The following is an 11,105-nucleotide window of genomic DNA, read 5'->3' as shown; positions in this document are numbered from 1 at the left end:
TCCTCATTAAAGGCACAACTTGAGTCTTAATGTTATAGGCAAGTAGGACTTTTTTAAAATTGTTTTTTGCTTGTTTGTTTAGTGCTATTGCTGATTGTAGCTGACAAGTGCAGGAGCTAGGAAGATCCTAACAGAGCTGAAAAGATTTTTCCCCTCTCTGGACTCAGACATCTAGAATTGCCAATACCCCTCCAACATTTTCCACAAGCATAACATTCACCTTAGAACAAAATAAGAGGTGGATCAAAGGCCACTTCATGATTTTGTAATGCCCATGACACAAGAAAGCATGTCAAAGCATTTTGCAATACACCTTATCATTAGATTTGATGTTATTACAGAATTGCTGGTATTAATTAAATTTCACTGGCTGAGATGTTAACATTTCTCATAACACATCATTTTCTGCCAGCTCTATTTTGAAAGCAGTCGAGATGCTGGACTAAAATTAAAGAGAAATGTAGGTTAAAAGAAACCCAACTATATTTCTTAGAGCATGTGATTGATGAAGAGCAGTGAGAGCACATCCAGCAATTCTCAATCCCTACAGTAGTATCAGAAAATGCAATTCTTCAATATGATGGAGTTTTGGAACAAATTCATACCCAACTTATCCTCAAAAAGCCAAGTTCTTTATGAACATCTTCAAACTAGTTTGTAGGGGATCTAAGAAACCACAAGATTGTGCTTTTTGAGGCTCTAAAGAAGGTATTCATCACATCACCAGTACTGGTGTCTTATGCTTCCAAGTCAAAAGTAGTGCCAACCACTATGGTTGCAGTGGGGCGCTACTCCCGGTAACAGAAATGATTGGAAGCCAAAGCCACATTGTCCCAGATAGCTTTCAGACACTAAGACCAAGTATGCCCAAGTAGCTAGAATGTGGCAAATGTATAGATGTACATGAAGCCGACAAGGCGTGAAGACGGACTCTGTATAACCTTGAAAGGGGTCTCTTTCACCAACTGAAGTTGGTCCAATAAAAGATATAACTGTATCCATCTTGATCTCTAATGAGGCCATGAGACATTTGCAGGTTCTTGATGATGTCAAGGACAGACTACAAGTCACTCATGCCATTTAGAGAGTCAAGATCCAGGTGCCAGAGATTTCTCATGATAGAACCTTAAAGCCATTCAAGCATATGCATCAGAAAAGTCCCTAGCTGTGGTCTCTGAAGAGTCCTTCAGATTCCCTAGACGCTCAGGACCATACGGAAGCACACCTAGCTGTCTGACAGGGTATATATTGCCTGTCCAGGGCCTGGGCCAGCAAGCCTAGGGTTTGGGGCTGGGAGGAAAGGGTTAATGGGCAGGGACCAGAACTAGAGCCCATTAGCCTCCCAGAAAACCAGCCAGGAACATTTAAAACAGGAAGAGGAGATCAGTTGTTGGCTCTCCAACCACTTCTAGCAGCCAAAAAGCCACACTGTGGAATCCAGCTGCCTGTAAAGGATCCTCCTGAACCAGTGAGACTCTATTTAACTCAAAGGCTCAAAATCCACTTGCCTCATCTCAATAGAGGGAGAGTTTTGGGACTGAGTCTGGGTAAACCCTGAAGAGGATTTTTTCCTCCCTGATTTGTCAGGGTTTCTCCTGTTTTGAAGGACTGCTTGCCCACAGTACCATTTTGAGAGGTTTGCCAGCCTCACCACAAAAGTGAAAACTGATTAAAACAGCCACTAGTGCTGATCCACAACGGCTAACTGTATCCGAATGTATAAGACATGATTAGCCCAGTTTTCCTGGAGCTCCAGAGCCCTTTACAGTGTGACATAGAGAAAAGGTGTCGGAGGGATGACGAGAGTGAATGGCAGTGTGGTGAACCAGCACAGGGCAGAACCTAGAACACAAAGTGGAACCATGAAGAAAAGGGACATGTCTCTCTGGTAGTCACTGATTAATTTTAAACTTGTAGAATTTTTACTTTTCCCTAATGTAACCCTTCTGAGAGGCAGAGTTGACAGCAACAAGGGCTGAGTTCAGTACATAGTGTCCCCTTTCAACAATACAGGGCCGGCTCCAGGCACCAGCATTCCAAGCTGGTGCTTGGGGCAGCATTCTGCAAGGGGCGGCAGTCCCTGTTGTTTTGCCCCCAAGCAGCGTGCCGAATTGCCGCTGCGGACGGCGGGGGCAGTCCGTGTGCTGTTAGGGCGGCAGGCGCGTTTCCGTGGTGAGGGCAATTCGGCAGCAGCTTCTATGTTTAGCTGTCCCAGGCGGCTTCAGCTAAACATAGAAACTGTTGCAGCCACCCCCTGCCCGCAGCCAGCCCCTGCCCCAGCCACCTTCTGCCTGCAGCCACCCACAGCCACCCTCTGCCACAGCCGCCCCCTGCCCACAGCCACCAGCAGCCAGCCCCTGTCTGCATCACCTGCCCACAGCCAGCCCCTGTTGCAGCCAGGCCGTGTCACACTCCCTGCCTCCAGCCAGCCCTGCCCCATCCCCTGTCTGCAGCCAGCCCCATGTCCACTGGTGCCCTGCAGTTCTCAGGGCAGTAACCCTGCACACCTGCTTCAGTGAGGGGGGGCAGGGAGCAGCTGGGACCCACTCGTGTGCACACCCTAGGGTGACCAGACAGCAAGTGTGAATAATCGGGACACGGGGTAGGAGGTAATAGGAGCCTATATAAGAAAAAGACCCAAAAAATGAGACTGTCCCTATAAAATTGGGACATCTGGTCACCCTAGCACACCCCAAGGGAGTGGCAGGGACTCACACATGTGAAACGGAGCTCATTTCTAGTTCAGGCCCATATTTTTTAAAAAGAACTTTAGGAAGGGTTAACATACATCCGTATTTTCCTGGACATGTCAGGCTTTTGGGTTCTTAAATCGCTGTCTGGGCGGAATTTTTAAAATTTAAAAATTCCTCCTGGGAAAATACGGACATATGGTAACCCTATTGGTACAAAAAATACATGCTGTGGCACATCCCTTAAATCAGAACCTTTTATAGGGGACCAGTTGTTAAGATTTTAGCAGCTCATCACTGCCTCCCAGACTGGGTGGAAGTGGGGGAGGTATGAGGGCACCTTACATGCTCCGCTGCTCGGGTCAACAGCTGATTGCCACACCTCTCTGTGGGGTTCTGCTGTTGTCTTCACTGCCAGCCATGCCTCTCTGCCAGCCATCCTGTTGGCTACTCCTCTCCACTAGCCGTTCTGCTGGCCACTCACCAATATGTCTTCAGCCTCCACACACACACCCCCAGTGCTCAGTGATTTCAGCTGTTAGTAGGGGAGCCTCAGTGCTGGTGCACTCAGAACCACTAGCCCAAAGTAGGTGTAGTAGATGTATTTACATGTTCTTTTCCACCACTTTTATAGACTGCAGAGTTCCTGAGGCACTCACACAAGCAAGAAACACCTCCCACTCTTTTCCTCCCCTTTTTGTGCTTTCTTCCTGTAGAGCAGTTTTTAAACTAAGGACCAGGGACGTCCCTATTATAAAAACAAACTTATATTTTACCTTGTAGCGTGGAATACAGATATTACAAGTAAGATTAATGCATGCAGCAACTTACAAGTATTTTATAGAGTATAAACCAGTGGTTCTCAACCTATTTACTATTGTGGGCCTCAGGGGCAGCATCCAGTACTACCTGAATGGCCCTGAGGATGTCACATGGGCTGCAGCTCTGGGCCACAGGTTGAGAACCACTGAAACACTAAACACATCCTTACAAGTCTAGCAACTATCTTGAACAATATTAACATATAGGTGAACTGATCGGGTTTCCAGCTATGAATTTGTCAGTGCTGAGCTGGCAAGATCTGGCACCTGGTTTACCAGTATCACCGTGGGCCATTTTGGAAAAGTGGACCACCACCAATCAAAATTGTTATACATTTTTTGGACTCTGGTAATTCTACAATAAGGTCTACATGGCCCAGGGTCGAGATGGGCTGCCCAAGGGCTGGAGAAGGCCACAGGGCTTGTGGCATGGGGTTTTGGTGTGGCACAAACATCACAGGAGGCAATGAATGACTATATTATTGGCTGCATCCAGGGCCACCAAAAGGAGCAGGATATTAGTTATTAGGTCTTGAAGAGCCCCACCAAGTGTTCTGCTAGGGAAAAATCATGGCATGGTTGTAGGACTGCAACTCTTCTGGGTCCTGTGTTACCAGATGCATTCCCTTACGTACATGATCCCTTCCCAGGAGTCATGCAGTTGCTTGTTTCTCAGGCAGATTTCCTGAAGCAGAGGCAATGGATATTAAAGTTAGTATATCCTGGTGACAAGCTGCACTGAGAAAGTTACAGGATTGGAGAATGGGAGTTGGGTCCTGACTGGAGCCTGGTGGGTTAGTACCATGGGACAGGGCATCTACCTTGCCATTTTGGGATCCAGGGCAATATGTGATAATGAAATCCGATCGTGAGAAAAACAGGTCCCACCAAAGCTGCTGTTGGATTAAGTCCTTTGCTCTGTGTAGATATTCCAGATTTTTATGGTCAGTGAATACCTGGACCAGGTGACGAGCTCCTTCCAGGTAGTGACATAATTCTGCAAAGGCAGTTTTTATTGCCAGGATTCCTTTTCAAGTATTTCGCAATTTAACTCTGTGGGGGTGAACTTCCTTGAGTAATGAGAGTTAGCCCATGTGATTGCTTGGGATCAAGTCACTGAGAGAGGACAGCCCTGATCACTGTATGGAGGCATCAGTTTCTACAATAAAGGCTTGTGTGACATTGGGGTGAGCCAATATGGGAGCCAATAGGTAGTAAGGCGAGGTTTAGCTGTTTGAATGCATGCTAGGCATGGAGAGACCAATGCAATTGGGCATTTTTCTGGAGGAGAGCAGTGAGGGGTTCGATTTGTTTTGGAAAACAAATCAGGATAAACCATCAATAGAAATTGGCAAACCCCAGGAAGGGTTGCAGGTCACATACCATATAGGGAATCAGCCAGTCCTGGACAGCTTGGACCTTGCATGGGTTCATCTGGATCCCTTCTGGAGATAAGATGAAGGCCCAGATCTCCATGGAGGCCTGATCAAAGGCACATTTCTTGAGTTTGGCTTAAAGGTCATGCTGCTATAGGCATTCCAGGACCGTTTGGATGTGAGCAGTAAGCTGTTTCAGATAGTCAGAAAAGATCAATGTGTCATCTAGGTAGACTACTCTGTACTGGTCCAACATGTTTCAGAGCACAACATTTATAAGATGTTGGAAGGTGGCCAGGGTGTTGGTCAATCTGAAAGGCATTACAAGATATGCACAGAGGTGATATTGGGTCCAGAAGGTGGTTTTCGACTCGTCCCCTTCCCTGATTTGCACAAGGTTGTATGTCCCCCATAGGACCAATTTAATGACTTTGCAGGCAGCCCCCACACAATCCAGTGGCTCAGGAATCAGGAGCAGAGGGTAACAATCCCTGATGGTTTATCTGATTCAATGAACAGTCAATGTACAATCAGAGGCTGCCATCTTTCTTCTTGATGAACAGGACTAGTACACCAACTGGCAATGTTGACTTGTGGATGAACCCTCAGGCAAAGTTCTCGTGGAGGTATTCTTGAAGCACTGTCAGCTCAGGTTCTGACATGGCATTAATTCGTCCAAATGATATCTTGGCTCCGGGCTGCAGCTCTATTGTTCAGTTAGGTGCAGAGATAGGGATTCTGCATTCTTTTTTACAAAACTATCGACACAGTCTTGGTATTTTGAGAGGAGTTCAGATGTAGCTTCAGCAGAAGTTTCTGTCTGGACAGTCACTCCCAGCTGAGTCTCTCAAGGTTTGAAGGTTTGAATGCTGCTACAGAGCTGCCAACAAAACTCTGATGGAAAATAGACTTCCTTTGCCTGCGACCAAATGAGCAGTTTCATAGAATATCAGGGTTGGAAGGAGCAGGACAATCCCAAACTAAATCATCCCAGCCAGGGCTTTGTCAAGCCTGACCTTAAAAATCTCTAAAGAAGGAGATTCCACCACCTCCCTAGGTAACCCATTCTAGTGCTTCACCACCCTCCTAGTGAAAAAGTTTTTCCTAATATCCAACCTAAATCTTGAGACCATTACTCCTTGTTCTGTCATCTGCTACCACCAAAAAACAGTCTAGATCCATCTTCTTTGGAACCCCATTTCAGGTAGTTGAAAGCAGCTATCAACCCTCCCGCATTCTTCTCTTCTGCAGAGTAAACAATCCCAGTTCCCTCAGCCTCTACTCATAAATCATGTGCTCCATCCCCCTAATCATTTTTGTTGCCCTCCACTGGACTCTTTCCAATTTTTCCACAAGGTGTGGAGGGCCAGCCCAGAGGAGCAGTGGAGAATGGATCACACCAAATTGTGATGTTTCTCAGGGACCCTGAAGCACAGCCTCTGGGGGAGTTGTTTCCTCCATTACTGGACCAGATTACAACCATCAGTAGTCTATAAGGAGTGGCCTTCTGTTGCAGGGAAATGTGCAGGATCCAGGATGCTGCTGTACATAAGAAGCAGTCAGCTGTGCCCAAGTCAAGGATGGGAATTTGCTGGGATGTGCCAGATATGTGCAATTGGATTGGCACCTGCAACTGGGGAGCCCTCTGGCAGGGCTCCGGGCATGTTCCAGTCAAGACCAAAGCATGGGGGAGGCTCTTACAACAGTGTTACTTGCTCCTGCAATAGTTGATTCTCCAAAGTCAGCTGAATGACCTGGGTCTACAGACCTTGGTTGTCTGCCTGAAGGTGAGCAGTCCACTCAGACATGTCCGGTGCTCCCCCGGCAAGAAAGTTAATACTGGAGGAACTGTAGAGAACTCATCCTGTTAACTCTCTAGATTCTTTGCTAGTGTCATCTGCAGTATTTTTCACATCTTGATATCAGCAGTTGTTATACTGTTTACAGCAAAAGGTATTCTAAGCTGAAACTCAATACACAGTACATTTTAATGTCTTTCACAACCATATGATTACACAGTATAGTGTGTATATCCTGTCTTTCACACTGATAACATACAATATCCTGTAAATAACCATCTGTTTCTTCATCCTCAGGCTAGCGAAAGATCAACAGTTTTTCAGTGAAGAAGAGATGGAGATACTGACAACAACACAGAACTACAGTCATGATGATGCAACACCATGTACAAATGATGTCAAACAATTTGCATCCCTGTTTCTGCCACCTCTTTACTCCTTGGTGCTGATATTGGGCCTGGTGGGCAATGTGCTTGTTGTACTGATCCTGATAAAATACGAGAGGCTGAGAAGCATGATTGACATCTATCTGCTGAATCTGGCAAATTCCGATTTATTCTTTATTCTTTCCCTGCCATTTTGAGCTTACTATGCAGCACATGAGTGGGATTTTGGAAATGCAATGTGTAAAATTCTTTCAGGGGTCTATTATGCTGGCTTCTACAGTGGAGACTTTTCTAAAATACTTTTGACAATAGATAGATATCTGGCAATTGTCCACACAATGTTTACTATAAAAGTTAGGACAGTTACCTCTGGCATCCTCACAAGTGGTGTCATTTGGGGTGTTGCAATATTAGCCTCTGTTCCAGGGTTAGTATTTCACACTGTTCAAAAAGAAAGTGTTTATTGGACCTGAAGCTCTCATAATCTGTCAGTCCATGAAAGAAAATAGAAGCAATTCCTGATTTTAAAGATGAACATCCTGGGACTTGTCATTCCACTGGTCATTATGATCCTCTGCTACATAGAGCTTATAAAGACATTACTGAGATGTAGGAAGGAAAAAAAACGTAAAGCAGTCGGGCTTATTTTTATCATAATGAAGTGTTATAGTGAAATGTCTATTTCAGTTAAACTGCGTTCTCTATGTCTATTTTTCTTGTGCTGTGAATTCTTGTGCTATGATTATTATGCTTCTTCATCTTTGTGTGTTCCTAAAAGTTGTTTATAAAATCATTGTTTGAAAAGCTATTGAACTATTGAATTTGAAATATTGCATATTTCTCATTGTCTTTGAGGAAAAGGGGCTTTAGCTCTGATCTCTGGGAAAGGGCAGGGATTGCTTCTTACACGGACACCAAGGGAACGCACATAACCACAAAGTGGGTGGAGAGGAAGTGGAGTCATGGACCAGAACCCTCCCCCACACCAACCCACAGAGAAATGAAACCTACTGGGTATGGAGTTGCTGTGCTATGCTAAAAGATGTTGCAACTGGTGCCGACCCTTTGCACCAAGAAGCTTGAGGAGGGATTTGGCACTTAGGCCTTTGAAAACACTTTATTTTTTCATATTTTCAGGAGCAAATATCAGTTTTGGTGGTTTTTAAAAATCAGGTGGGGTGAAAGTGAGTAAGGAAATATTATATAGCACTGGGGAACAGGCTGGATTCTTCCACAAGCCAGCTCTGGCCACCGTACAATCTCTTGGTGCTGCTTAGGAGGTATAAAGTGACTTTAGCTAACCAGAGAATCTAGCCCTTAAAGTTTTATATCTAGAAAGTACTAAGCAGTTACAATTTAACACGGAGAAGTGTCTGCTGTTCTACATCCCTCTTCATGCTCCACTACTTTCCCCCACAATTTCCCTGCCTGCCCTAGATGCCTCCCTAGGCCTTCTCTACAGTACACAATTTTGTCAGCAAAAGGTAGCTTTTGTCAACAAAACAGAAGAGGTGTACACACTAAAAAGCTCACTGTACCCTAACACACACACTGTTCCTGCGTAGAGAAGACCTTAGTCTACTGCAACCTGCTTCCATGCATCTCAGTCCTCCAACCCCCGCATCCTTTCTCCATATCCTGCAATCACCATATATCCCCATAGATGCTGGAACTAGGGATGCAGGGGTGCTGCTGCATCCCCTGGCTTGAAGTTGTTTCCATCATATACAGGATTTACAGTTCGATTCAATGGCTCTCAGCACCACCACTATAAAAATTGTTCCAGCACCCCTGTATATCCGTCCTCCCTGACAGCCTCTCACTCCAAGACCAGGGAACGTGGCTCTCTGATATCCACTCCCTGCCCCAGTGAGTCTCAAACTTTCTGCTATCAAGCCTCACTTTTATTAAAGCAAATGAGCTCAGTCCCCACCTTCGGGTGAGTTAGAGACAACATTCACACATAGCAATAATTAATGCAGTACTAGAAGGGCAAAGGATATAAACTCACACAAGCATTTACTTTGCAACATTTCAGTGAGATGAATGAGCCTGAAGAGACAATCCAGGAAGTTTCTGGAAAGTGTAGGGGACAATTTCCTGGTGCAAGTGCTGGAGGAACCAACTAGGGGAAAAGCTCTTCTTGACCTGCTGCTCACAAACAGGGAAGAAATAGTAGAGGAAGCAATAGTGGATGGGAACCTGGGAGGCAGTGACCATGAGATGGTCGAGTTCAGGATCCTGATACAAGGAAGAAAGGAGAGCAGTAGAACAGAGACCCTGGACTTCAGAAAAGCAGACTTCGACTCCCTCAGGGAACTGATGGGCAAGGTCCCCTGGGAGAATAACATGACGGGGAAAGGAGTCGAGGAAAGCTGGCTGTATTTTAAAGAAACCTTATTGAGGTTGCAGGAACAAACCATCCCGATGTGTAGGAAGAAAAGTAAATATGGCAGGCGACCAGCTTGGCTCAACAGTGAAATCCTTGCTCGTCTTAAACACAAAAAAACCGCTTATAAGAAGTGGAAGGTTGGACAAATAACCAGGGAGGAATATAAAAGTATTGCTCAGGCATGCAGGAGTGAAATTAGGAAGGCCAAATCACACTTGGAGTTGCAGCTAGCCAGAGATGTTAGGAGTAACAAGAAGGGTTTCTTCAGGTATGTTAGCAAAAAGAAGAAAGTCAAGGAAAGTGTGGGCCCCTTGCTGAATGAGGGAGGGAACCTAGTGACAGAGGATGTGGAGAAAGCTAGTGTATTCAATGCTTTTTTTGCCTCTGTCTTCACAGACAAGGTCAGCTCCCAGACAGCTGCACTCTGCAGCACGGTATGGGGAGGAGGTGACCAGCTCTCTGTGGGGAAAGAATTAGTTCGGGACTATTTAGAAAAGCTGGACGAGCACAAGCCATGGGGCCGGATGCGCTGCATCCGAGGGTGCTAAAGGAGTTGGCCGATGAGATTGCAGAGCCATTGGCCATTATCTTTGAAAAATCATGGCGATCGGGGGAGGTCCCGGATGACTGGAAAAAGGCTAATGTAGTGCCCATCTTTAAAAAAGGGAAGAAGGAAGATCCAGGGAACTACAGGCCAGTCAGTCTCACCTCAGTCCCTGGAAAAATCATGGAACAGGTCCTCAAGGAATCAATTCTGAACCACTTAAAGGAGGGGAAAGTGATCAGGAACAGTCAGCATGGATTCACCAAGGGCAAGTCATGCCTGACTAATCTAATTGCCTTCTATGACGAGATAACCGGCTCTGTGGATGAGGGGAAAGCAGTGGATGTACTATTTCTGGACTTTAGCAAAGCTTTTGATACAGTTTCCCACAGTATTCTTGCCAGCAAGTTAAAGAAGTATGGGCTGGATGAATGGACGGTAAGGTGGATAGAAAACTGGCTAGACGGTCGGGCTCAATGGGTAGTGATCAATGGTTCCATGTCTAGTTGGCAGCCGGTATCAAGTGGAGTGCCTCAAGGGTCGGTGCTGGGGCTGGTTTTATTCAATATCTTCATTTACGATCTGGAGGATGGTGTGGACTGCACCCTTAGCAAGTTTGCAGATGACACTAAACTGGGAGGAGTGGTTGATACGCTGGAGGGTAGGGATAGGATACAGAGGGACCTAGACAAATTAGAGGATTGGGCCAAAAGAAATATGATGAGGTTCAACAAGGACAAGTGCAGAGTCCTGCACTTAGGACGGAAGAATCCCATGCACTGCTACAGACTAGGGAGCAAATGGCTGGGCAGCAGTTCTGCAGAAAAGGACCTAGGGGTTACGGTGGACAAAAAGCTGAATATGAGTCAACAATGTGCCCTTGTTGCCAAGAAGGCTAATGGCATTTTGGGTTGTATAAGTAGGGGCATTTCCAGCAGATCGAGGGATGTGATCATTCCCCTCTACTCAGCACTGGTGAGGCCTCATTTGGAGTACTGTGTCCAGTTTTGGGCCCCACACTACAAGAAGGATGTGGATAAATTGGAGAGAGTCCAGCGGAGGGCAACAAAAATGATTAGGGGGCTGGAGCACATGAC

At 45.8% G+C, this 11,105-nt stretch overlaps 1 pseudogene; it reads left to right on the top strand.

Annotated features, from left to right (window-relative positions):
• The first annotated feature begins 7,020 nt into the window (after positions 1 to 7,020).
• LOC123363259 lies at positions 7,021 to 7,860 on the top strand (annotated as a pseudogene).
• The last annotated feature ends 3,245 nt before the right edge of the window (positions 7,861 to 11,105 follow it).

The sequence above is a fragment of the Mauremys mutica genome, chromosome 2 (genome assembly GCF_020497125.1).
Source record: "Mauremys mutica isolate MM-2020 ecotype Southern chromosome 2, ASM2049712v1, whole genome shotgun sequence".
NCBI lineage: Eukaryota > Metazoa > Chordata > Testudines > Geoemydidae > Mauremys > Mauremys mutica.
This window is presented reverse-complemented; position numbering and strand designations above follow the sequence as displayed.